At 44.9% G+C, this 25,702-nt stretch overlaps 1 long non-coding RNA gene across 1 annotated transcript in view; it reads left to right on the top strand.

Moving 5' to 3' along the window:
* LOC311581161 overlaps positions 1-4,580 on the top strand; it is an 87,766-nt gene extending 83,186 nt beyond the window's left edge. Inside the window, exon 3 of the long non-coding RNA XR_014773675.1 lies at positions 3,861-4,580. This is a non-coding gene — a long non-coding RNA (uncharacterized lncRNA). The remainder of the gene's footprint in view (positions 1-3,860) is intronic.
* Positions 4,581-25,702: the final 21,122 nt, after the last annotated feature.

Genomic DNA, 25,702 nt, shown 5'->3' with positions numbered 1-25,702 from the left:
TGTTTGACCACCTTGCAATCATGTTTTTGTGTCCGGATGTCGTTATGACTGACTTGTTATGATGGTCTGCTCCTGTATCATCATCTATATGTCCTACTAAATCTCCCACTTGGAAACCCACTACTCGTGAGCTATAAAAACCTTGTCTTCCTCACATCCATGGCTGACTTCTTGAACCCACCTTAGGGGGAGGTAGCCCATATACACGAATTTGAAAAACAAAAAAAGCTTGCTTTAATGAGTTGCTTGTGTAAAAATAACTTTTATTCTCCTGACTCAATTGTTGCTCTATACCAGGCTGACCTTGAACTCAGATTTTTTTGCTTCTGTTTCCTGGATTAAAGGCATGTTTGTATTCCAGCTGGATCACACAGACCTAGAAGATTTTTGCATGTGATTTCTTGCCAGATCATCCATGTTCTGAATGAACATCCCTCTATATGGCTTGCTTTAATTATTTTAGCCATGATGATTTGGGTCAGTGGGCTTTCTCCTACCATCTTTGGGATTAACAGTATCTCCACATGTAAGCTTCCAAGGAGGGTTCTGTTGACTTGGGCTGTGAAATTAGATTCTGTCTGCTGCCACTCACAGGGGTTTCTACTGTGATAGAAATAGTCTCACTCCACAGAAACCTCACACCATTATATAACCAGACATTGGTGGGAAGGAATGTGGAACTACTTGGTGTTAGGTTCAAGCCCCACCTCCATTGAGGGCTGGTTATATGGATAGGTATTTATTTATTTATTTATTTATTTATTTATTTATTTATTTATTTCTATAGCTCTGCTCCTCCCATAGCTGCCCTGTGCTGGGTCGGGGCAGGGTGACTTATAGGTTTTACTGATGAGCTCCTTGGCTCTCAACTTCCAGATGGATCTGGCCAGTTGGATCTTTATCCTCGTAGTTTCCTCCTTATCAGTTTGCTGTGTTTGCCTGCCTCTCCTGAAGGTCACAGCTCTGGCTGGAGGCCTTTTCTATACAGATGGCCTCTCTGCAGAGTACTGGATGGTTTCCCTTCTGTGTGCCTGAGGCTTAGGGGTATAGTAGGCTTGGGTGTCGGCTGCCTTAGGCAATGGCTCTGGTTGGTTTTAAAATGTGCCTCCAGCCTTTATAAACAGTTGGAATGAGTTTCAGCTTCCTCCTGTGTAGAATCAGGATGCTGCCGTATGAGCTGTGATCACAGCACACATGGTGCCTAACACAGGGCCTGGGTGTGCAGAAGGGCTCAGGGAATTCAGTGTGCTTTCTTTTTTTTCTCCTTAAGCACTTCTTGCTTCCTGGTTGGTGAGCAAGTCAAAGGGCTGCAAAGCAGTTAGAATAAAATTAGGGTGGTGTTTAGGGACTAGGGGGGGCGGGGGGAAGGAAGCAGTTTGCAAGTAAAACAAGCAGGGTCTTTGAATCCCATGTTTAAAGGAGAGGAAGGAATCAGGAGTCAGTGTGAGTTACCTGCTTACTATGTGGATGATATACTCATCACCAGAAGATGCAGGAAGTGTACCCAGATGACAGAAGAGACACTGAGTACCCTTAGAATGAGCACAATTTGAACTGCCTATGTGGGAGCCAAGTCAAAATGTTAATGAGGAGGTTGGCTGGGAGGAGGCATGGAAGGGTTTGGGCAGAAAGAGAAAACATTTGAGAACGTTTCCAGAATTTTATACTGGAAAATAGAGAGAGCCAAGAAGACTTGAGTGTCTCATGGGGTTGGTGGGGAGTTAGTATTAGCATTCTGCTTCAGCCTGCCTACCTGTGATGTCATTGCCTACCTGCCACAGGGGCATATGAAAGACAGACCCTCCACATGGTGCCTCTCTCTCTCTCTCTCTCTCTCTCTCTCTCTCTCTCTCTCTCTCTCTCTTCTCTATCTTTCTACTTCCTCTCCTCTCTAGCTTCTCTCTCTGGGGTACCCCTCCCCTCTTTCCTCTCCCCCCCATGCTCATTTAATAAGCTCCATATAACATAATATCTGCTGCCACTGTCTGCCTGTTTAAGGGCGGAGAGACGACAGACATTACTCAACCGTGCTGAAGTTCTGTTTTCTCCCACAAATGATAAGGTCACAATGGGTAACACCTGTGGTGCCATAGGAGATTTGAAATCTAATTGAGAGGTCAGCCATGAAATAACCTGAGGTCAATGGTCACAATCTTAATGGATATATGAACACCAACCCCCCTGCCAGAACTTCCAACCAATGCCTATTTTTTTAGTGAGAAGATACACAAAACTCTCTGAGATGGAATTCCATAGAACAACCAAAGCAGCAAAATGACAAATACTCCCCATACGCTGCGATAGAAACGGTCTCTGCTCATGGAAATCCCACAATATCACAAATCCAGAAATTTATAGAAGGGAACACATGTGAGATTCGAACTCACCCGCACTGAGTGCTGGCTGTGGGGATAACTACAGTTTTGCCCTCAAGATCTATTCTTCCTGATGTCCTGCGAGTCAGAGCCTGGGGAGGGAGACTCATATTTAATCCTTCCAACAACCCCAGAGAGTGGATATTATTAGGGCCTCCATTTTACACACCAACAAGTGAGACTATAAAGTGAGACATTTAAAGTCACAAAAGAGGGCTTGGAGAGATGGCTCAGCGGTTAAGAGCACTGACTGCTCTTCCAGAGGTCCTGAGTTCAATTCCCAGCAACCACATGGTGGCTCACAACCATCTATAATGTGATCTGATGCCCTCTTCTGGCCTTCCGGGGTACAAGCAGGCAGAGCAATGTAGACATAATAAATAAATACATCTCTTAAGTTACAAAAGAGATAAGGATTTGAATCTAAGCTCCTGTTTCTAGACCTGAGATATATAGTCCCTGCCTATGATGGGCTCCTGAGAAATGCTCTGGGAATATGGGGAAATGACCAGAGATACACTCTTTGGAATCAGCAACACCCTGAGATCCTCTGTAGTTTTCAGAGATACAGTGTGAGAGAATGGAGTCAATCAGTTATGATTGTATGTACTGATTGTAGTATCATCGTAACAGTGGACATACTCTTAATCAGTACATTGGGCAAATCATCTGCTGAGTTTGGATCCACAGTGTTGGGCTTCAGACAATGCGACAAGAGGTGCCATTTAATCAAATCAGACCTGACTTCCTGGTTCTCCCAGCATCCCTCAGTCCCTACCTGTACAGGGCGTGGCTGGCATACCCTGCCCTCTACCCTGAACTTTTCAACCCAGGAGAATCGTCACTATGTATCCCAGACATTTTGGTTCCTGAGGGTTCTGCTATTCCTTGTCTTCCTCCTCTTCTTCCTTTTCCTCCTCTTCTTCCTTCTCTTCCCTCCTTCCCTCCGTCTCTGCTCCTTCATTCCTTCTTTCTTTCCTCTCTCTATGCATGCAACCCCTGTCCCCAAAGGGGGTTTTGCTTTTCTGTCTCGCCTTGCTTGGTGGCTTCCCTGACCCAGAGATGCTCCCAAAAAACCTACACTTAAATACTTTAACGTGTCTTGAATTAGCTCATCAAACCGGTGGAAGAAAGAATGCTTAGCACTCAGAATCCATATAAGGCAGGGCACGGGGGCAGGGTGGGGTGGGGTGGGTACACATCTGTATCCTCAGCACCCCTATGGAGAGATGGGAGATTGCGATGCTTTGCGTCAGGCATCAACTTAACGCAGCCTGGAAATGCTTGAGAAGAAGTATTATCTCTATGTGAAGGTTATCTGTATCAGGCTGGCCCATGGAGGATTGACTTAGTATCATTAACTGAGGTGGGGTGGCCTGCCCACTGTGGGGGGGCGCCATTCTCTGTGCTTGGACCTTGGGCCGTGTAAGTGTAGAGAGGAAACCTGAGCAAGTGCGGGTACATTTCTCCCTCTCTTGTCTGCAGACAAGACATGAGCAGCTGCTTCAGGCATTTCTCCTGACTTGCATAGTGTTGGATTGTAAACCTGTAAGTATAAGACAAATAAACCTCTCTCCCCAGGCTTTTTTTTTTCCTCCAGGGTATTTTTATTACAGAAGCAGAAATGAAAGTATGACAAAGATGAAGATAAAGAATCCCTGCCAGCTGACTGGCCAGCTAGACCAGCATACACAACACGGACTATGAGACCGTGTCCCATACAAGGTGGGTGACAAGGACCAACGCACAGGATTGTCCTCCTGACCTTCACATATATGCAAATGTCCACACTCACACACACGAACATGTAAATACTCACACACCCCACACAAACACACATATATTAAGGAAAAGGGGAAAGGGGTTGGAGAGATGGCTCAGAGGTTAAGAGCACTGACTGCTATTCCAGAGGTCCTGAGTTCAATTCCCAGCAGCCACATGGTGGCTCACAACCATCTATAATGTGATCTGGTGCCCTCTACTGGCATGCAGATGTACATGCAGGCAGAATACCGTATACATAATAATAAATAAATCTTAAAAAAAAAAAAAGAAAAATAGAAAAGTTTGGCATGGTAGAACACGCCTGTAATCCCAGCACTTGGGGAGACAGAGGCAGGTGGATCTCTGTGAGTTTGAGGCCAGCCTGGTCTACAAAGCAAGTCCAGGACAGCCAAGGCTACACAGAACCAAAACCAAACCAAACCAAACCAAAATGAAAAACTGTGAAATGGAGAGAGAGAGAGAGAGAGAGAGAGAGAGAGAGAGAGAGAATTCATATATGAAGACATATAACAAACTCCCATATTAATGTTTTATTTTTTTTATTTTTATTTTATTTTGTGTGTGTGTGTATGTGTGTGTGTGTGTGTGTGTGTGTGTGTGTGTGTGTGTATGTGTGTGTGTGTGTGTGTCTGCGCAGGTACCTGCAGAGGTCAGGAGAGAGCATTGCATTTCCTGGGGCTGGAGTTGCAGATGGTTGAGAGCTGCCTGACAGGGGATGCTGGGAGCCGAGCTTTGGGTTCCCTGGGAAGAGTAGCAAGCGGTCCTAATTGTTCACCCATCTCTTCTGTCTCTGAACATATTTAAATTCCTTTCTAAAAATGTTTTTCCTCTTAATCCTTCTTCTGTTTACCCCGAGTCACGTTTTTTTTTTTGTGTTGTGCCAGCTGTACAACAGACTTTTTCCTGGGGAAGTGCAACATGTGCACATGGACTCACTCCAGAAAGAGAGCCCACAAGGGATGGAAGTAACTCTTGCACCAATGTCCAACTTCGTGACTGTGCTGGCTGATGTTACATCAGCTTCACACAGGGCTACAATCATCAGAGAGGAGAGAATTCCAGTGGAGAAAAGTGCCTCCATAAGATCGGTTTGTAGGCAGGCCTGTAAAGCATTTTCTTAATTAGTGATTGATGGGGGAGGCTCCAAGTCCATTGTGGGTGGGGTCACCCGGACTGCTGGTCCTGGGTCCTATAAGAAAGCAGTCTGAGCAAGCCAGTAAGCAGCACCACTCCACAGCCTCTGCATCAGCTCCTGACTCCAGTTTCCTGCCCTCTTTGAGTTCCTGTCCTAACTTCTTTCGATGATGAACAGGGATGTGGAAGTGTGAGCCAAATCAATTGTCCTCGGCAAGTTGCTTTGGTCATGGTGTTTCCTCGAAGCAGTAGTAACCCTAACTAAGACAATGAACTAATGAGTTTTATTAGGGTTATTTACAGGGATAAAATAACTCAAAGACAGCTGGATCACCAAAACCTACCGCAGCATGGGTGACAGCTCATAAACCTGGGAACCCGGAGCACACTGCACAGCCTGCAGGCTGTTCATCAGGCTGGAAAGTATTCCTTTAATGGGTTTTAGTTGTTTTGAATGTCTTCCAGGAAGATTAGCTCGTCTCTGCTTCTTCTAGGCTTCTGGTCTGATATGTGAACGAGTCTCATCGGCCTTTACCATTTATATACTCTTGGAGAGGAAAAAGACCTAGTGAATCCTATCTGTTCCAAGGACTTCCTGAAACCATTTTGGGTTGTTTACTTCCTATCCCAAGGCTTCTCTGCAGGATGCAGCATTTCACCCCTCTTAGGGCATCAGATCATTTCACCTCCTTGTAAACATCCTGCCCTAAAATATCCCATTGTTTCACTTCCCCTTGGCATCCTCTTGTCTCAACAAGTTCCCCCCAAGAAGAAAGGTTTTTCCCTTCAGAGGAAACAGTGCCTGGCTCTGTTACCACTGTCTGCAGTGAAGACTGATTCATCTTACTGGGGTGAGTGTTCTGAGGGTGCCGTTGAAGTCATTGTTTATACACATTCTGTGTTGTCCCTTGTTACGGACTCCCCAGGTAAAAGACTCTTGTGGTCATCTCTATATTTATTTCCCCTCTAACCATTTAAAAATAATCAATGATCAAGCTACTATTATTTCACAGTGGGCCCCTGAAAATTTGAGAGCTGAATCTGTACACATTCGCTTACTGCTTTATTCTTGGCCCAAGTTTGAATTCCTCTGTTTTGGTTGTTGTTTTTGTTGTTTTGTTTGTTTGTTTGTTTTCATCTGCTTTTCTTGCACTTTATTTACTCATAACAGGGACAAGGTGGAATTGAAATCAATACCTGTTTGGGTGTAAGCTTGATCCCTTCCGCACACTCCCTTTTGGGAGGTTGATGTTGCCTTGCCAGCACAGGGACTGTTACTATTCACCATCCTAGCTGATAGCAAGCAGGTCATCACAAGGAAACTCTTAATTAGGAGGCTTATCACTGCTATCAACTTACTGTCCCTTTGATGAGTGCTGGCCGCACTTAACGACTCAGTGAAGAAGGAGCCACACTCCCTTGCAGCAATAACACGAGCTTAATAAGCATTAGTGTGGCGAAGACAAGGAGGAAGCAATCATCTTTGTAAGGATAACAATTTGGTTCAGGCAGGAGGGAAAGTGTTCCTGGCTAGGCTTGCTTGACTGACAGGAGATCGGTGTGTGTGTGTGTGTGTGTGTGTGTGTGTGTGTGTGTGTGTGTGCGTGTGCGTGCACGTGCGCGCGTGTAGGATTGAAGACGCACCATTCTTGGGTCATAGTAAGGAGAGAGTAAGAAGCAGTGCATGTATGCTTGTGTGAGAGTGTGGGTCAGATGGCAAGCTCTGTTGCTGACAAGCTGAGTGACCTTGGACAAATCATTTGATTTCTGCATGTCTCAGTTTTCTCATGTGGAAAAGTAGGATGGAGAAAAGATAACCACCCCATAAGACTGCTCAGAGGCTAAGATATGCACATGAAGGGTTTGTGTGTGTGTGTGTGTGTGTGTGTGTGTGTGTGTGTGTGTCCTGGACGCATTGGTGGGGGCATAGGGATGTGTGCTATCCTGCTATTGGAATGCAGAATACCGTGGGAGGGGGGGCAGAGAGTCAATTCTTAGACTTTCAAGAGGGTTGTGCAGCATTTTGAAGGAGGGGCTGTTATTCTGGGAACCGTCTTCTGATGTTGCAGCAGCCTACAGAGGATGACCTGTGCTCCATATTCCGTACCATATATTCCACTAGTCACTTCATTCATGTGTTACCACCTCATCGCCTTATGTATTATTCCTTTGTATTCACATATAAGCTTGCATGAATGATGCTGAAATATAGTCATCGAGTTAATCGAGGGTTGTACGTAATAGTTACTAATCTGAGAATATTTGAAACCGTGAATGGCAACACCACCCTGAAATGAGCAGCAACAGCAAGTGTGAGAGCTACTCAGGTTTTGTGCTGTTTTCTGTGGTTCTCCTCTTAGCTGGGGGAGCTCATGGCCACCAGCCCACTGAGGCAAGAGGAACAGAAGATGGAGCGCAGGGCTTGGAAGGCTGTAAGCCTGATGGAGATCAAATGCTCCGGGTACCACTCCAGGAACTAGGTCAACTTTACTCAGGGAGAACAAAGGCTATATAGCCCTTGGGGAGTGGGTGGGGGGCTTCCAGGATAGGTGGTCATAATTGGTTGAAACCATGCATTTTGCATTTGGCAGCACACTCCTATCATATGAGTGGGAACACAGCACCTAATTATCCCATAGGCTCAGGGAGGGGAGAGTTGGCAGGGAGCTGTGTCAAGGGCCATATGTCAAATGTGGCTAGGGGTGTCTATGCCTAAAGACACTCTCTAGATGGAGTCAGGCAGAGAGCTGGAGGCCCCACTGGGGAAAGGGAGTCCTGCACCTACCTAATACTGAGCTCAGAATGGCTGTCCAGACCAGGGAGGGCTGCAGCCTCAAACAGCAGGGGTTTTCTAGCGGTTTTCAACCCTTTCATGAATATTTGAGTCCTCATGAGCTCGACACGATACCGCTATCATCTTCACTTTACTGGTATAGAAATGCACGGCGCAGAGAAGCTTCACGTTGTGCCTTGATGCCACAGCCAGCGAGAAACGGTGCTAAAGTGAGAATGCAGCTCTTTGGACAGCGCAACAGAGGGATTTGCCATTGGGAGGCAGGAAACCGGCACTGGTTGGAGTAGCTCTTTCTCGCTTGTAGTGTGCAGAAGTTTACAAAGTCAACGTTTCTCACAGTGTGAAAAGTCCATATATATGTGTATGGCAGACTAAAGGGAGCGGGAGCCGCAAGCAGCCGCAGATTCTCAGCCAGCAGAGGGATAGCCGCCAGTCATCTGTGGATGGAATGCATGACACAGAGGCTCGGAGCTGCCCCAGGATAATGTGTTTAGTTCTATTTTTTTTTTTTTTTTTTTTTTTTTTGGTTTTTCGAGACAGGGGTTCTCTGTGTAGCCTTGGCTGTCCTGGACTCACTTTGTAGACCAGGCTGGCCTCGAACTCACAGTGATTTGCCTGCCTCTGCCTCCCGAGTGCTGGGATTAAAGGCGTGCGCCACCATGCCCAGCTCTATTTTTTTTTTTTAAAGGAAATCTTTAATACACCTTAAAAAGTGACATTTAATCGTTTAGTGTGTGTGGACTGTCAGGTCACATGTAGTTCCCGGGACTCAAACTGAGGCTGTCAAAGTGTTGTCTACAAGGACCTTTACCCAAAATTTGGCTTTTGATAGGAATCCCTCAACTTCAAGTAACATTAGCTTATTGAAATTAAAAGCACACACGGGGCTGGAGAGATGGCTCAGAGGTTAAGCGCACCGTCTGCTCTTCCAGAGGTCCTGAGTTCAATTCCCAGCAATCACATGGTGGCTCACAACCATCTATCATAAGATCTGGTTCCTTCTTCTGGTGTGCAGGAGTACATGCAGGCAGAACACTATATATGTAATAAATAAATCTTAAAAAATAAATAAATAAAAGCGCACACAAGGGTACAAGGGTCAAGTTAAAAACCGTGTGAGGAGCAGGGCTGTAGCAATGGCAGAATGCTTGCCTGGTACCTATGAAGCACGAGTTGGATCCCCAGCACCACATGAGAGCCAGGCATAGTAGTCCACCTGAGAGGAGGAGGCAGGAGGATCAGGAATTTAAGGTTATCCTTAACTACATAAAGACATGGAGGCCAATCTAGGATCTAGACTCTACCTTAAAAAAAAAAAAAGAATAATGGCATGGACCAATTCAGGTCCAAACCCTCAGCTTTCAGTCTTCACCTCAGATATGTTTCAGGGTCCCTCACAGCTCTGAGATGCAATGCAGAAGGCCAGACTCATCAACTGTCCCATCACAGACAGTCTGCCTGTACCACTGAGAACTGCATCCAGGCCTCCAGCTGCTCCCTGTGCACGGGAGCTGGAATCCCATGCATACCACCATGACTGACAGCTGTAGGCTCAGGCAGATGGGGTGGGGCAGGGGCAGATCTGGGTTAATTATGAAAATCTATGGTTAGACTTCAATGAGGCACTGCAATAAAACTGTCATAACTGCTAAGTCTGGGAAACGGGATGAGTGAGGTTTTTATTTCTGGTATTATATTTGTGAGGAGGAAAAAAAAAAAGGAAAAGAAAGAAAGAAAATGTAGGCGAGTTGGCTCATCTTTGAAACCCTGCAGGAACGTGTCACAGCAGCCTGAGCGACTTTCGCTTCTGCAGGAAGCATTGACGCCTGTGTGAAACCCCCAGCAGCCCACACAGAGCTCCGGGAAAGGAGAAAGCTGACGGCTCAAGGTTGATGCTTCATAATGAGCTCTCAGAGAGGCAGGGCTTCCGATCAGCACCTGCCAATTCCTCTTCAAACCGGGCAGCCCCCCCTCTTTGCCTCACAACCTTGCTATGCTGCCTGCTGGCAGGACTTGACAAAAGGTGACCGGAGCTTAGCTGCGTCTAAAAGCTGGCGGTAGTGGGCCTGGCAGCTGTGGTGGGTACTGCCCTCTGCAGTCAGGTGGTGAGGTAGGAGGGCGGCGGCCTGTGTTTTAACTCTCCAAATAGGCGTGTGAGTGAGAAAAGTCAATCAAAGAGGAAAGGGCATCACTGCTCCTACGTATGGTGGAGGAGAAACTTTATTGTAGGCAAGAGGGAGAGACATCTGGGAGAATCCAGAGTGGACATGACCCCGAGTCATGTGAAGGGTGCAGGGAGGGGGGAGGAAGGAGCAGCTGCCGACCAAGGAATGCAGCGCGAGCCTAGAGACTGGCCAAAGGATTAGAAGAAAAAGACCAGGTAACCAAAATGGTTGGATTATATTGGGAACAGCCGCTGGGGGAAGGGCAGCCCAGTCCCTGCGTGGGCTGAAGAAGTTTAGGGTAGGGTGTGAGGTATGCCCAGCCAGGAGGATGAAAGGATGTGGGAAGAACTTGGCGGTCATCGTCCCCTTTGATATGTTTATTGGCACCTCAGTTAGCTATTTCTCTCAGGCTAGAGACCTAACAGTGTGTGCCTTTGCCCTCATCCTTAGAAACATTCTGTTTTTCATTTCATAGGGCTGCCTCGTTCCCCACCAGGGATGCATTGGTCATGAGCAACCTGACGCCCACTGAAAGGAGTTTCCAGAGAGGGTATTTATATTTTACTAAAGAAAGAGATAGCATGTTAAGAGGAACAGCTTACAGCCTTCATTAATAAAGAAAACGGACATGGCCATGCCCTTTCCTATTTCTTCAACTAATAACCAAATAACTTGCATGGGAAGAGAGAAAGAAGGAGAGAGAGAGAGAGAGAGAGAGAGAGAGAGAGAGAGAGAGAGAGAGATATCAATTAAATGATGGACTTTATTTACATTGCTAACTAAGCAAATGCTTAAGATGCTAACTAGGAAACTTATTGGGGATGTTGGAATTACTATTACAAATTTTGTGTGAGATGGCTCAGAAGAAATGGCACTTCCACCAGGCCTGGTGACTCACACTCATGCCCTAGTACTCAGATGGTGGAAGGAGTGAACTGACCTATGTTGTCCTTATGGCACATGGGCATGTCCCAACACACAAAAATAAGTGTAGTCAGAACTTCCATGTGATAATTATATTGTAGCTCAGATTTTTGAGAAGGCCATAGAAGTCATCCATTATCATGTTGTTATAATAGATGGGTTTGGTAGTGGAGGGAAGGGAAGAAGCTGTTGATGTTTCTCTTCTTTTACTCTTTGTGGTGGTTTGAATAAGAATGACCTCCCTATAGATTTATGTTTGAATGCCTAATGATTCCTTGGATTTCCCCAGTGTCTGTTGTTATGTTTCCCTTTTCATTTCTGATCTTGTTGATTTGAGTATTCTCCTTCTGCCTTTTAGTTAGTTTGGCTAAGGGTTTGTCTATTTTGTTGATTTTTCTCAAAGAAGCAGTTCTTGGTGTAGTTGATTCTTTGAATTGAATTGTTCTCTTTGTTTCTGATTTGTTGATTTCGGCCCTGAGTTTGATGATTTCCAGTCATCTACTCTTCTTGGATGTGTCTGCTTTTTTTGTTCTAGGGCTTTCAGGTGTGCTGTTAAGTTGGTAGTATGGGATCTTTCCAATTTCTTTATGAAGGTTTTTAGTGCTATGAACTTTCCTCTTACCACTGCTTTCATTGTGTCCCATAAGTTTTGGTACATTGTGCCTTCATTTTCATTGAATCCTATGGAGTCTTTAATTTCTTTTTTTATTTTGTCCCTGACCCAGAGGTCATTGGGTAGGGAGTTAGTTGTTTAGTTTCCATGAGTTTGCAGCCTCCTGTTGTTTCTTTTGTTGTTGAGTTCGTTTTAGTCCATGGTGGCCTGATAAGATGCAAGAGGTTATTATGATCTTCTTGTATTTGTTGAAGTTTGCTTTGTGACCACTTATATGGTCAATTTTGGAGAAGGTTCCATGAGGTGCTGAGAAGAAGGTGTATTCTTTTGTGTTTGGGTGAAATTTTCTGTAGATACCTGTTAGGTCGATTAGTTTCATTACTTCCCATTTAGTTGCTGTCTCAGTGATCTATCTATTGATAAGAGTCGGGTATTGAAGTCTCCCACTATTAATGTGTGAGTTTTGATGTGTGATTTAAGCTTTAGTAATGTTTCTTTTACAAATGCAGGTGCTCCTGGGTTTGGGGCATAAAAGTTCAGGATTGAGACATCCTCCTAATGTATTTTTCCTTTGATGAGTATAAAGTGTCCTTCCCCATCTCTTTTGATTAGTTTTGATTGAAAGTCTATTTTTACTAGATACTAGAATGGGTACTTCAGCTTGTTTCTTGGGTGTTTGCTTGGAATACCTTTTCCAGCCTTTTACTCTAAGGTAATGTCTATCTTTATTGCTGAGGTGTGTTTCTTGTATGCAGCAGAATGATGGGTCCTGTTTTCTCGTCCATTCTTTTAGCCTGTATCTTTTTATTGGGAAGTTGAAGCCATTAATATTCAGAGATATTAATGATCAATGGTTGCTAGTTCCTGTTTTTTTGATGTTGGTGGTGGTAGAGTGTATTTGTCTTTCTTCTCTTTTGGTTTTGTGGATGTGAAGTTATTTACTTCCTGTGTTTTCCTAGGTATTGTTATCCTCCTTGGATTGGAGTTTTCTAGTATCTTCTCTAGGGCTGGATTTATGGCTAGGTACTGTTTAAACTTGGTTTTGTTGTGGAATATCTTGTTTTCTCCATCTATGGTGAACAAAAGTTTCTGGGTATGGTAATATGGCTTGCCATCTGTGATTTCTTAGTGTCTGCATGACATTTGTCTAGGTCCTTCTGGCTTTCATAGTCTCTGTTGCGAAGTCAGGTGTAACTCTGATAGGTTTGCCTTTATATGTGACTTGGCCTTTTTCCTCTTGCAGCTTTTAATATTCTTTCTTGGTTCTGTACATTTTGATTATTATGTGCTGGGAAGATTTTCTTTTCTGGTCCAATCTATTTGGAGTTCTGTAGGCTTCTCATGTGTTTATGGGATTTTTTTTTTTGAGACAGGGTTTCTCTGTGTAGCCTTGGCTGTCCTGGACTTACTTTGTAGACCAGGCTGGCCCTGAACTCACAGTGATCCACCTGCCTCTGCCTCCCACGTGCTGGGATTAAAGACATGCCCTACCACTGGGAATTTTTATCTTTAGGTTGGGGAAGTTTTCTTCTATGATATTATTGAAAATATTTTCTGGGATGTAGAGTTTGGAGTCTTCTCCTGCTTCTATTCCTATTATTCTTAGGTTTGGTCTTTTTATAGTGTCCCAGATTTCTTGGATGTTTTGTGTCAGGAATTTTTTAGTTTTAGCATTTTCTTTGACTGATATATTGGTAACTTCAAAGATATCTTCTACATTTGAATTTTCTCTTCCATTTCTCTTGTATTCTGTTGGTGTTGCTTGTATCTGCAGTTCCTGTTCTCTTCCCTAGGTTTTCCAACTCTAAGATTGCCTCAGATTTTGTTTTCTTTATTGCTTCTAATTCTCTTTCTTAGCTCTTGAATAGTTTTATTCATTTCTTTTTCCCATTTGATTGATCTTCCTGTAATTCCTTATAGGATTTATTCAATTCCTTCCTCTGTTTGAATGTATTTTCCTCCTTCAAGGCTTGTATCATTTTCATCATCTCAGGTGATGAAATCTTCTTGAACTTCATGGATGTTAGTATCTCCAGGGCCTTCTATAGTAGGTTCACTGGTTTCTGGTCGTGTCATATAGCTCTGAGTTTCGTTGCTTGTGTTCTTTCACTGTCCTCTAGCCATTTAGTTGTCTCTGGTGATAGCAGGACTGAAGGTTCCTCCAATGGTGTCACTGCCTGTGTCCCACATAGGCCAGGCTGGTCAGGAGCAGGCAAAGAGAGCTCCAATTTGAAGGGTGTTTTCTAGGGCTCTCCAGAGGCCTCCTCAGGATGGTGGACAATGGATGTTGGAGCCTGCACCCAGCTCAGCTCTGCCTGGTTCCCTGTCTATGTTCTAATTGAGTCAAGCAGGAGAAGAGGAGGCTGAGAGAGCTCCAAGCCAAAAACCGCTTGGGTGCCCCTCAGGCCTCCTCAGTATGGTGGATAACATGGGTTGTGCCTGGAGCCTGACTCACCTCTGCTTTTTCACTTTCTGTGATCCAGATGGGCCAGGCTGGTAAGAAGTGGGCAGAGAGAGATCCAAGTCCAAAGGTCCCCGGGTGTCCCACAAGTCACTTCAGGATAGTAGTTACTGTGAGGTGTGGCCCACACCGACTCAGCTTTGCTTGTTAGTTCTCTGTGTCCCAGATGGTCAGAGAGAGATCCAAGCCCAAAGCTGCTTGGGTGTCCCACAGTTCATCCCAGGATAGCAGCTAATGTCAGATATGTTTCTTGTAGACAATAAATAGATAACTTTTGTTCCTTGAGCCATTCAATCAGTCTGTGTCTTTCAATTGGAAAATAGAGGCCATCGCTGTTTAAAAGTATTATTGAAATGCATATCTGTTGTGGTCATCCTGTTGTTGATTTTTGGTGGTGTTTGTGTCTGTTGTGATCATCCTGTTGTTGATTTTTGGTGTTGTTGTTTGTGTTCTCAGTGGTACTTTGTGTCTTATTAATTAAGGCTTCTCATTTCTTTCCCCAGTTTCTCTGCTCTGTGCTCAATCCTTTCTTCAGCCTGAAATGTTACTTCTTACATTTTCTTTAGGTTTTGTTGAATATAAACATTTTTAGGCGGTTTATATTGTGGAAAGTTTTCTCTTTCTCATTTATCCGCGATGGGTAGTTTTTCTGGGTATATTACTCTAGGCTGGTCATCATACTCTTTTAGGATTGTAACCTGTTTATCCTGCTTAAACTCTATAGCCCCTCCATTGAGACCTACTTTAGTTCCTAGCATAACTGTGGCTCCTCTGTTAACACCTGCTGTCGCTTTTAGCCTATCAGAAGCCATTTTGCCTCCAAGGCTCCATTTTGATCATAAGGTAGAATTAAGTTCTTGTTCTCAGTCTCTACCTGAATAGGAGCTTGAATAGCCTTTTACTTACAAGTCAATACTTGTTGAACATTCTGCTCGAATTAATGATTTATGTTCTACTTAAACAAAACCACAATACCTTACTACGTTTCTTTCTCCTGGAAAGGTGGGGGATTGGAATATCCCCAAGCCTATGTCCTAGCCAATCATCTTAAAATGCTTTGTCTAGCTACCTGGTTATTATGGTTAGCTAGTTAAAATGATGTAATGCTGTGCCTTTCTCGTTCCTACACTTGGTTACCTGGTTACAGTTTTTTTTTTTTTTTGTATAAAAAGCCTGCTTTAGAAACAGACCAGTTGCCTCACATTTGACCATGTCTGCTGGAGGGGGAGACCTGGTGGCACTCAGAGGAAGGACAGCAGGTTACCAAGAAGAGACTTGATACCCTATGAGCATATACAGGGGGAGGAGGTCCCCCTCAGGAACAGTCATAGGGGAGGGGAGTAAGGGGAAAATGGGAGGGAGGGAAGAATGGGAGGATACAAGGGATGAGATAACCATTGAGATGTAACAAGAATAAATTAATAAAAAAAAAAAAAAAAAAAAAAAGAAACAGACCAGTGTCACAGTTTGGCTCTTGAGCTAAGATTATGACTCTGACTGGTCAGTTTTGTTCAGTGTTCATTAACTTTCATCAGTCTCAGTCTGGCGTTTGAGTAGTCAGTGTGTGGCTATTCCTGAACCCATAGCATGAGGACTGTGAATTTATTGCTCCAGACTCTCTGGCTTTCAAAGTTTCCATTGAGAAATTCACTGTTTTCCTGATGGGTTTTCCTTATATGTGAGTTTCTCTTGCAGCTTTCCATAACTTTCCTTGTTGTGTATACTTAGAGTTTTAATTATGATAAGCCATGAGCATTTTCTTTTCTGCTCTTATCTATGGTTTTGTGTGTGCTTCTTGTATCTGTATGGGTGTGTCTTTCTTTTGTCTGGGGAAGTTTTCTTCTAAGATCTTGTTCTAAGTCATTAGCTTGGAATTCTCTATCATCTATGCCTATGGAGGCTTGGCTTTTTCATAGTGCCTCACATTTTCTGTATGTTCCTTTCGTGTGTGTGTGTGTGTGTGTGTGTTTGTGTGTGTTTGTGTGTGTGTATGCTTAAACTCTCATATTCCTTGCTCATTTGCTCTATATCTTCTACCTTCAGGTTCTGATGTCTTCTTCTTGATTTGCTCTACTTGTTGGATTTTTATTTTTTATTTTTTGAGTTTTTTTTAGTAGAGTTATTGGTTTTTCAATTCCATCTTCTTTTAAGCTTGAGTCATCATCAGTGCTTCTATCTCCTAGCTAATTCTATTCTCAAGTCCTTCCTTATATAAAACTTCCTGGAACTAAATGAAAATGCAAACACAAAACAAGGCCGGGTGGTTGTGGCGCACACCTTTAATCCCAGCACTCAGGAGACAGAGGTAGGTGGATTGCTGTGAGTTTGAGGCCAGCCTGGTCTACAAAGGGAGTCCAGGACATCCAAGGATACACAGAAAAACCCCCTCTCAGAAAGAAAGAAAGAAAGAAAGAAAGAAAGAAAGAAAGAAAGAAACACAGAACAAAAAAAGTTCTGGAACACACTGAAAGCACTCCTCTGAGGGAAGCGTGAATCCAGGCCTGGAATGTGGGAGTACATCTGGCTGGGTAGAAAGGTTGGGTGTGGCTTGATCTAACAGGGCCTCAGACCTTAGCACAACTGATTCTATGATGGAAATGCCATTCAGGTTGTAAAGCTCAGCACATAAACAGTACCACCTGCCAAAAATGACAACAAAGACCTAATCCATCAAATTCCATCAGTATAGGAAAGTCTTTAAGTCTGCTAACCTTGCTTTTTGGCTTCTGTAGTTCCACTTCTGAGTAACTGTTCTTGTTAACTGAAGTCTGTCAAGCCAGAACTTTTTTTTTTTTTTGTGCTTACTCTGAGAAAGGCTCACTGCTACAATCGGATCCTGAACAGCAAAGACTATCTATAGGCTTAAACCCATGTCTCAGCAGTCTTCTCTGGTGAATACCCCACAACAGTGGGGTGGGGCCTCTGGGTTGGAGGTAGGTAGGGTGAGTCCTGGTGGAAGCCTAGAGATTGGTTGTGGTGTATGCAGGTGTGGCTAGACTAGGTCTCGGCACTAGATCTCCGCCTTAGGCTAGATTTGGCAGGTTGTGGAAGATGCATGGTGGGGATTATCGAGCTACTTACCTGGCTAGACCCTGGAGAAGGGTCTGTTTAATCATGGCTGGGTGGGTATGTGAGATGTGGTATGGCAGGGACCTGTGTGTTGGTGGCAGATAGGGTGAGTCTTGATAGAAGCCTAGATGTTGGCTGTGGCACAGGCAGAATTGACAGGACTAGCCAGGGCCACAGGATGTGGGATCTGAGTTAGGTATGGCAGGTCTGGTAGAGTGCATGGACGGGGAGGGTCAGGGAGACTCACAGGACCAGATCCTGATGAAGAATGTGAGAGAAAGGTTGCATGGAACATGTGAGAGACCTTGGTTTCTTGTTATAAAGAAAGACAATCTCATTGGTTTGATTTTACCAATGAAGACCCAGGAGCCCGATGCTGTGTTGAAAGCCTGCTAGGCTCAGAGGCAGAGAAAACACCCAGCTGACGTGTTTACTCTATACTGACATCCCAAAAGGTAAAAGCTCTTCCTACTCAGCTCACATCCCAGAGGAAAAAGCCAAAAAGCCAAAAAAACCTAAAAACCAAAACCCCAAAGCTAAAAGCCCGTTCATTCTTCTGCCACATGATGTCTTAAACACCTTTCTCCCAATGTACCCTCTTCCTGTTAAATCCCTGTCATCTGGTTTCTTGCTCTGCCTCTTGACCTAGGGTTAACTTTATTTAATCCTGTGGACAGAAAACTCTTGGATTAAAGGTGTGTGCTAGACCTGAGTCACCCTGCAAACACCTGTTTACAACAAACAGAAAGTTCTTGCATTAAAAGTATGTGCTAGGGCTGAGCCATTCCACAGCTAGAAACACATCTTTTTTTTTTTTCTTTTTTTTCTTTTTTAAAGAAACACATCTTTATGATTCACAATCTTGGGGTTCACAATGGGATCAAATATCCTGCAACAGTTTCTTTATTTCTCATTGGTAAATTCCATTACATAGTGGTCATTTTTTTTTTAACCCTTACTACCCTCCTTCCTCTCCAGCAAGAACCCTCCTTCCCAAGTGCCCTCCTGACTTTCCTGTCTGCTCTTTGTTGTAGCCTGTTGAGTTTAGTGCTGGGTAAGCAGGGTACAAAGTAGAACAAAGGCAACGTATGGGTGGCCACACCACCGTGGAAGATGACAAGGCTTCTCCCAACAACCATTAGTTGCCAGGAGTCTCTGTAGGAAGGGAGGGGGTCATGACCCCTTCCTCTATCCACAGTGAAATGTTGACGAGCCCATCTTGGTCACATCTTGGAATGCCCTGTCCGAGAATTCAAGCACACAGGTCCTTTTCCTCTTAGTCACTTTAGCTTTCGCCTCCTTCTGGGGGAAGTGTCATGAGTGCCGTCCATCAAGTTAGGGAGGTGACACGCTTAAATCGTAGATGTAATTGTTAAGCTAAATGAAAGTGGCAGCGGCTGGGAGGAAGCTCTTCTCTTGATTGGAGCTCAGTTCAGTCTGTGAGCAGAGCCTGCCTCTTGGTCTCATCCAAATAATAAGTACGGCATATGTGAACGGAGAGTTCCGTCTCACTTTGTATGTGATTTTGTTTTGGAAACTACTTTGAAGGAGATGCTGTGTGTCAGGTCGTCTCTCTTTCTTTTGACTCTTGATTCAGAGGAAAACGATTACCGCGCCGTTTTCCTGTATTCGACAACCCAGGTTTCCTTAAGTGACTTGTGAGGTCCAGACACTAAGGGGTTAGAGGAGCTGTCAGAAATTTCATACCAGCAGAGAGTGGAAAGCTTTGCCGTTTCTTATTTCTTATCACCAAATTCCATTACACATCGGTAACAAGTCTTGGGGCAGAGCATTTTGAGGCTTTATTGCCTTCGGTGAGTTGTCAGCCAACTGACCTTTAGTCCCAAGCCTTCTTGTTCCTCAGAAGTTAGTGTTTGTCATCTCCTCAGAGACATTTTGTAATTTTCAAATGGAGTTGTTTTGATCTTTTGAGAACAGAGTCTCATGTGGCCCAGGCTGGCCTTGAACTTGCTGCGTGGCCAAGAATGGTTTTGAATTTCTGACCCTCCTGTCTCTACTTCCTGAGTACTGGGATTGTAGGTGGGCACTGCCACCTGCTTTACTTGGTGGTGCCAGAGCTCAAATCCAGGCTTTGTGAATTCTAAGCAAGTATTCCGTCAACTAAACCGTATCTCTAGCCCTCAAACAGGTAGAATTCTAAGTCTATTTTTTTTTCTCATTTTCTCTCAGCAATAGTCTGGGTGCTGACAGAAATGAGTGTGGATGCTCAGTTCACTCTCTGTTTTTCATCCTGGGACTCAGAGACTTGCTGGAGAAAAACCAGTTCCACTATTTTGGGCCAAATTTGAAGCAAGCTTTATTAAATATTAAATACTGACCAAGAGATGGACGTTGGTCTGGACTGTGGCTTGCGTTACCGTCTCGCCAGCAAGAATGACGCTGCACACACACACAGGATCCTTCTGCAGTAAAGCTTTAATGCATCTTGAGAGGGAGAGCATAAGCTTACAGCAAGTAAAATGGAGACCCCAAACAGCAGAAACCCATCCCTTATATAGGAAACTGTCCTCTGCTTAGGATGTGTCAGTCCCTGATTGGCAGTTGCTCATCGGGCGAGATGACGCCACGGGAGAGGCAGAGCACAACAAGTGGAAAATCCCTTCGCACATGTGCAGATTAGTTGTTTATCAGCATGGGACACAGGATGTCAGCGCCATCTTGTAGTGGCGAATGTGAGCGCGGCCTCTCACACTGGACCACTCCCTGGAATTTCCCAGCTGAGTGGCACCAAGACACATGTCGCGCAGATTTATAAAGACAAACCCATAAGCCACCACGAGGCTCTTGTCACATTCCAAGAACTACAACTCCTAATATCCCCAGAGGTTACCTAGTCCGTGGGCAGGTGGAATTTACTGGTTAAGTTTGGGCATTACCGCCACCCATATTTAGGGTGTGTTTTCCTAAACATCTCCAGATATGCCCTGACGGGCACTCTTATATGTAATTCTTGGTTCCTCTGATAATCAAGACCATACACCATGTAGTGTCATCACCTGCATGATTTGTGCCCTGAGTGTCTGCCTATGTTCACAGCAGCTGTTCTTGCAGGTCAGAGGAGTCCAGGAGAAGAAGCATTTAGCTTTGAACTGAGTATTAAACACCATCAGCTTCTAGAAGGCCCCTACTTTCCAGCTGTTCAGGCACCTTCCTTTTCTTCTCTTGCCTCCTCACTGCCCTTTTGTATTTACCGATTCCTGTGAGATTCTACTGAAGAACAATTTACCGACCCCACTTGTTGTTTACTCTCTGTGACTAGTGCAGGCATGGTTGTCATGTCAGACCCACTAATGTGGTGCTAGCCTAATTCTCCATTGCGGGTGGCCGTTCGGCGTACTGCAGGATGCTGACATCCCTGGCTTCCACATACGGGATGCCACCAGCACCCGATTCCAAACTCAACACCCAAGTATTTCCACACACAAGCACACACACACAAACACACACACACACACACACACACACACATACACTCAAGTGTTCTCTAGCACCCTGGCCTTGTGGAAATGCCCTTTCCTGTGGCAGAATGGTTTAAATAAATGCTATGGCACCCCTTAACTGAGGAGCTGTTGACAGCTGATGAATGCTAGGTCAGGAGAGTCAATCAGTTCTTTAGAGATGCAGTCCCTGATAGTCCACATGCTACAGGATGGCCCCACACCCACGAGTATAGCGCAGCACAAATTATACTCAGTAGGTTTTAAAAATAAGAGGACATGAACTCGGGCAGGGGAAGAATTAGAATGTAAATAATCAAAATGCATTGTATGCATTTGTCAATAAAATAGATAATTTATTAACAAATACCTATATTAATAGAATATAATATATAAAAATATATTAATAAAGTATAGAATATATTAAGACAACAATAACAGACTTCCATGCGGAGGCTACAGTGCTTTCTTTAAGTGCTTCTGATGATTGCAGAGGTGGGGTTTCCATTTTCAAGCAAGTCACTGCTGCCAGTGCCACTGTGAGCTTCTTCGCAGTCTCTTGCTCCATCCTTGCCTTGTGTTCCCGTGTTCGCTGCCTCCTGCTTTGCAGCCGGCCTGGGGCAGCAAACCTCCTCCCACTCTCTTTGTCCTTAGCTTCTGAAAGCAGAATCAACACAAACCATACTTATAATGGACAAGAACGCATGATAGGTCAGGTCAGATCACGTCACGGAGTGGCTTAGAGTTGAATATCCACTATGGCTGATTTAAACACACACACACACACACACACACACACACACACACACACACACACACATTGTTGTCAGGTCCAAAGGAAACTTCAGTTCCCCAAACTGCAAAAGGCAGTCCAGATATCCAGAAAGAGCTCATTCCGGACCGTGGGAGGATTTCTGGTGGTTAGATAAAAATCTCAAATCTCGTGAAGTACCAAAAGGAGGTACTTCCTTAGCTGTGACAGAAGGGACCTATGGTTACCGGTGATGCCCATTGGCATATCAAAGCTCATGCCGGCCTCCAGGCTCCCTTAGTAGCACAGTACTGGTTACTCCCCTTCTCTCCCCCTCCCCCTCCAAATTCCCTCCACTTCAAAGGTTTCTCTCCCCCTCAGCTACGGATTCTCCTTTTACTACTGTTTTGCTATGTTTTCTTTATGCTCGACTCCTATGACCTGCTGGCTATGCCCCCTCCCCCACATCTCTGTCTCTCTCCTCTCCCTCCTCCCCTCCCTCCCTTCCTCCCTCCCTCCCTCCCTCCAATTAAAAACCTTCCCCTTACCATACCATGGAGAGATCATGTAGTCAGTTGATACACTTTTGGGTACCATGGCTGGGAACCCATCCCTGGCTGTTCTCTGGGAAACATGCTTTGAATCTTTGCTTGTACTGTGTCTTTAACATTTCTAGAAAACGAATGGGTCAAAGGAGGAGGGCACTGGGGCTCTGAGTCTCTGGGGAGACCTGGGGAGAGCAAATCGCTGGTAGACTTCAGGAGTGACAGCTTATTCTTGTCAAGGCGAGGCTGTGATGAAGATTTCGTGGGACTTTTCACTTACTGAAAGGTTAGGGTGGATCTCTTTGGAATCCTTAGTGGACAGGTGATGTGGGTCCCAAGTTGTGCTCAGTGGTAAACTGTCATTCTCCCTGGCAGCAAGGGAGGAAGGGCGGGGCAATGTTTGCTTTTATAAATCTGCTTTTAGGCAAATGGAAGGCAGAGATCCTTTTTGTATCTTTTGATTGTTCTTGCCTGTCCCATGGAGGACGTGAACCTCAGTCACATGCCTCTCATCCAACCTTCCTTTCCTCATTCTTCTTTTCTCCTACCTGCCAGTCTCCACCTGTGAGTCATGTAATAGGCTAACCATTCCAACACCGCCTGTCTCCTTTGCTGCATGCCGGCATGGTGAGCTGTTGTATCACAGTCTGACTGCAGGTCCCACTGCTTGTTCTGTCATTGCTATCTTGATCCTGTCCTTAGTGCTTTGTTGCGCCCTCCCGCCGGCAGGAACGACGCAGACACCAGGCTTCTTCTCAATCGCGCTTTATTGGGAGCGCCCTTGAAGCTGAAGCGAATGCCCACGAGCACATCGTTTAAATACTGTCTGTATGTGGCGTGTCAAAGTCTCATTGGTTGCATTTGGATGCCTCATTAGCATGCCTCATTAGCATGCCCCATTAGCATGCCCCATTAGCATGCCCCATTAGCATGCCCGCAGTTGAGAGGGCCGTGTTGGAGTGCTTCATTTGCATACCCCTGTTCGGGAGGGGTGCATTGAGAGGGCTTATGTCTGCGTATGCTCGGGAGCGTTAACGGTCGCTGCCATTATCGGGTGCGGCCGCGCCTTACAGTGCTTCAGTGTCTTTCCCCGCGTTGTTCCTGGCTTCCTTCTGTTCCACTGGAATCCAGTGTGGATTGATGGTGTCTGAGGTCTCTTTGCTGAGATGTCCTATATGCCCTAGATTCAAAGATGGCCGTCTCAATGACTCAGGATGTGATCACACTTAGAGACCATGAAAGGGATGATGGAGTTGAGTAAGGCTGTTAGCCTTACTCTGATAATGACGGTGTCTTTAAACATGGGAGACACTCTAGTGCAGTTTATACACAGATGGTTGGCCATGTGAAGAAGAAGCCAGAGGAATGCTCCTCAGGGAACCAACCCGGCTAACACTGTGGCCTTGGGACTTAGAATTTTCAGAACAGTTAGACGGTAAGCTTTGTCCTCTTTGCCTTTTGTCAGATAGCCTTTAGCAAATGAACCTGGACCCCTCTTTATTGAGAGGAGCATGGGTTTTACTCCCTATGTATTTTAAAGTAGTTTTTCAGAAAACATTTTACTATTGCATTTTATTTGGTGTGTGTGCAAAACAAAACCCCAAAGCCAACCGAGAGATTCTGCACGTAGGCTGGGCTTGAGAAGCGCTGCTGTGAAGTAATGGAGAAGGTGAGCCCTGTGTTCTGCTGCTGTTTACCTTTGCAATTATTTACAGGAGGAAAAAAAATATCTACATCCATTTTTAATGAGATGTCAGGGGAACTTTATCAGAATAAAAGAAACTGCCCTTTGGGAGCCTTTGAGGTGTTGGATGCTGCTTGGTCATGTTCAGAGTGTGCAGACCTGAGCATGTCTGATGCTTCAGATGTCCTCACCTGTACTTCTCAAGTGGTCTGCCTTCCAGCCAGATGTAAACTCTCGTGTGAACTAGAGCAGACTTAATTGTGGTGCGATGGACTGTACGCTGATTTGTTGCCCATGCCACAGTTAACTCCAAGAATGTGGTAAAGACTCAGTTAAGGTTGGCTTTGCTAGCAATCACCCTGAAACTCTCCAATGCGGTCCTGAAGAACATGATGTGGCTGTCTGTGTTACTTGGGCTCAGAGCTCGAGTTACTTTGGCTAATGGTAGATGACTGACCAATACTAGCTCAGAAGAGAACCCCAGAGCCCTTCAGTGGGTTTTCCTGATAGTCTGGACTGTTCACAGAATGATGTTGAGCCACTTTCCTTTGTGAGTGCCCGGACCGTGAGCCTTAATGGACCTCACATTTCTACAGTGTCTCACACAGGCTCTTACACATAGCAGATGGCCAGTACCTCACTATTGTCTCAAGAACTCATGCTTATTGGCCCACCCCAACATCTACCTCGTCAACGAACTGCTGGAGCATGTGAGGGGACCAGTCCTGCAGACTCAAAGCTGCAGGATCTTCATGACACAGGGCAACAACCGGATATCCAAGAGGAGTCCAGGAGAGGATTCAGTATTGACGGTGTAGAAGAAACCAGAGGCCTCGAAACAGACCAGTGATTCATTGCAATGAACATTTGCAAGTAAAGCTGTGTGGGCAAAAGGATGTACTGTGCGGCACACTGTGACACACTACGCCTTCCATGACAAGATATTTTGTTTTGTTTATTTGATTTATTTTTTTAATTTTTGTTTTCTTTTGGGGGGATTGCAGAGGGTAGAGGGCATATACAAGGGGCAGGGTGATGAGTGGGATTGGGGTGCATGAGATGAAATTCACAAAGAATCAATAAAAGTGAAAAACCAAACCAAACCAACAAACAAAACTAAACCCCCAAAGACTCAATGCTTACTCTGAAAGCCTGGCCCAGGTACTTTAAAGATAGCAGAGTGTAGAACAGGACATTCTTTTATGGCTTTTATTTCTTGGCCATAGGTTAAGCTAATCATCGGAGAGGAAGTTCAGTACAACCCCTTGTTGGGAGATTTTTATCATCTTCATAGTGGCCACCGTCCTGATTGTCATTGTCATCGTCCTCATCGTAGCAGGAATTCCACAAAAGAAGAGTGACAAAGGAACAAATAGGAGACAGGCTCTTCATCCTAAAGTGTCTGGGTCAGGAGGACCCAAAGTTGTCACCTAAGTGCTGCTTGCTATCAGACCAGATTAGGTTTATGACAGCTAAGGTACATAAGGCAGGGCTGCAGCCGGTTGCCCTGGGGGGTCTCTTTGTTTTAAGTATGAGCTCGCCTGTGTATTGAGTCATGAAAGTTTTTTTGCTTGCTGTTCAACAGAAGCATTTGAATTCTTTCCAAACAGAAGCCCAGAGCGAGCAGGCAGACGCCGTTCTTCCCCAAACTCAGCTGGACCCATTTCTGTCGGCTTTTCTGTTCGCTGTCCCTACAACTCTTGGTTTCTAAAGTAGTTCACCCAAGTTTAATTGCTCAGTGCGTTGCTAAGTGTGCGAATTCTCACGGGGGCACTTAGGGTTTCCCTCACGCGCCACCGAATCTGGATGAGGGGTTCGAGCGAGTGGATGATGTAGCCTGGCAAGGCATGGGGGACGCCTTTGATCCTTTGATCAGCAAATCCGAAGCGTTCTGGAACACTGTGGAATAGTGGCGTCTTGCTGATGATATAGGTGACACAGCCA

The sequence above is a fragment of the Acomys minous genome (assembly GCF_964271855.1).
Source record: "Acomys minous genome assembly, chromosome: 13".
Taxonomy (NCBI): Eukaryota; Metazoa; Chordata; class Mammalia; order Rodentia; family Muridae; genus Acomys; species Acomys minous.
This window is presented reverse-complemented; position numbering and strand designations above follow the sequence as displayed.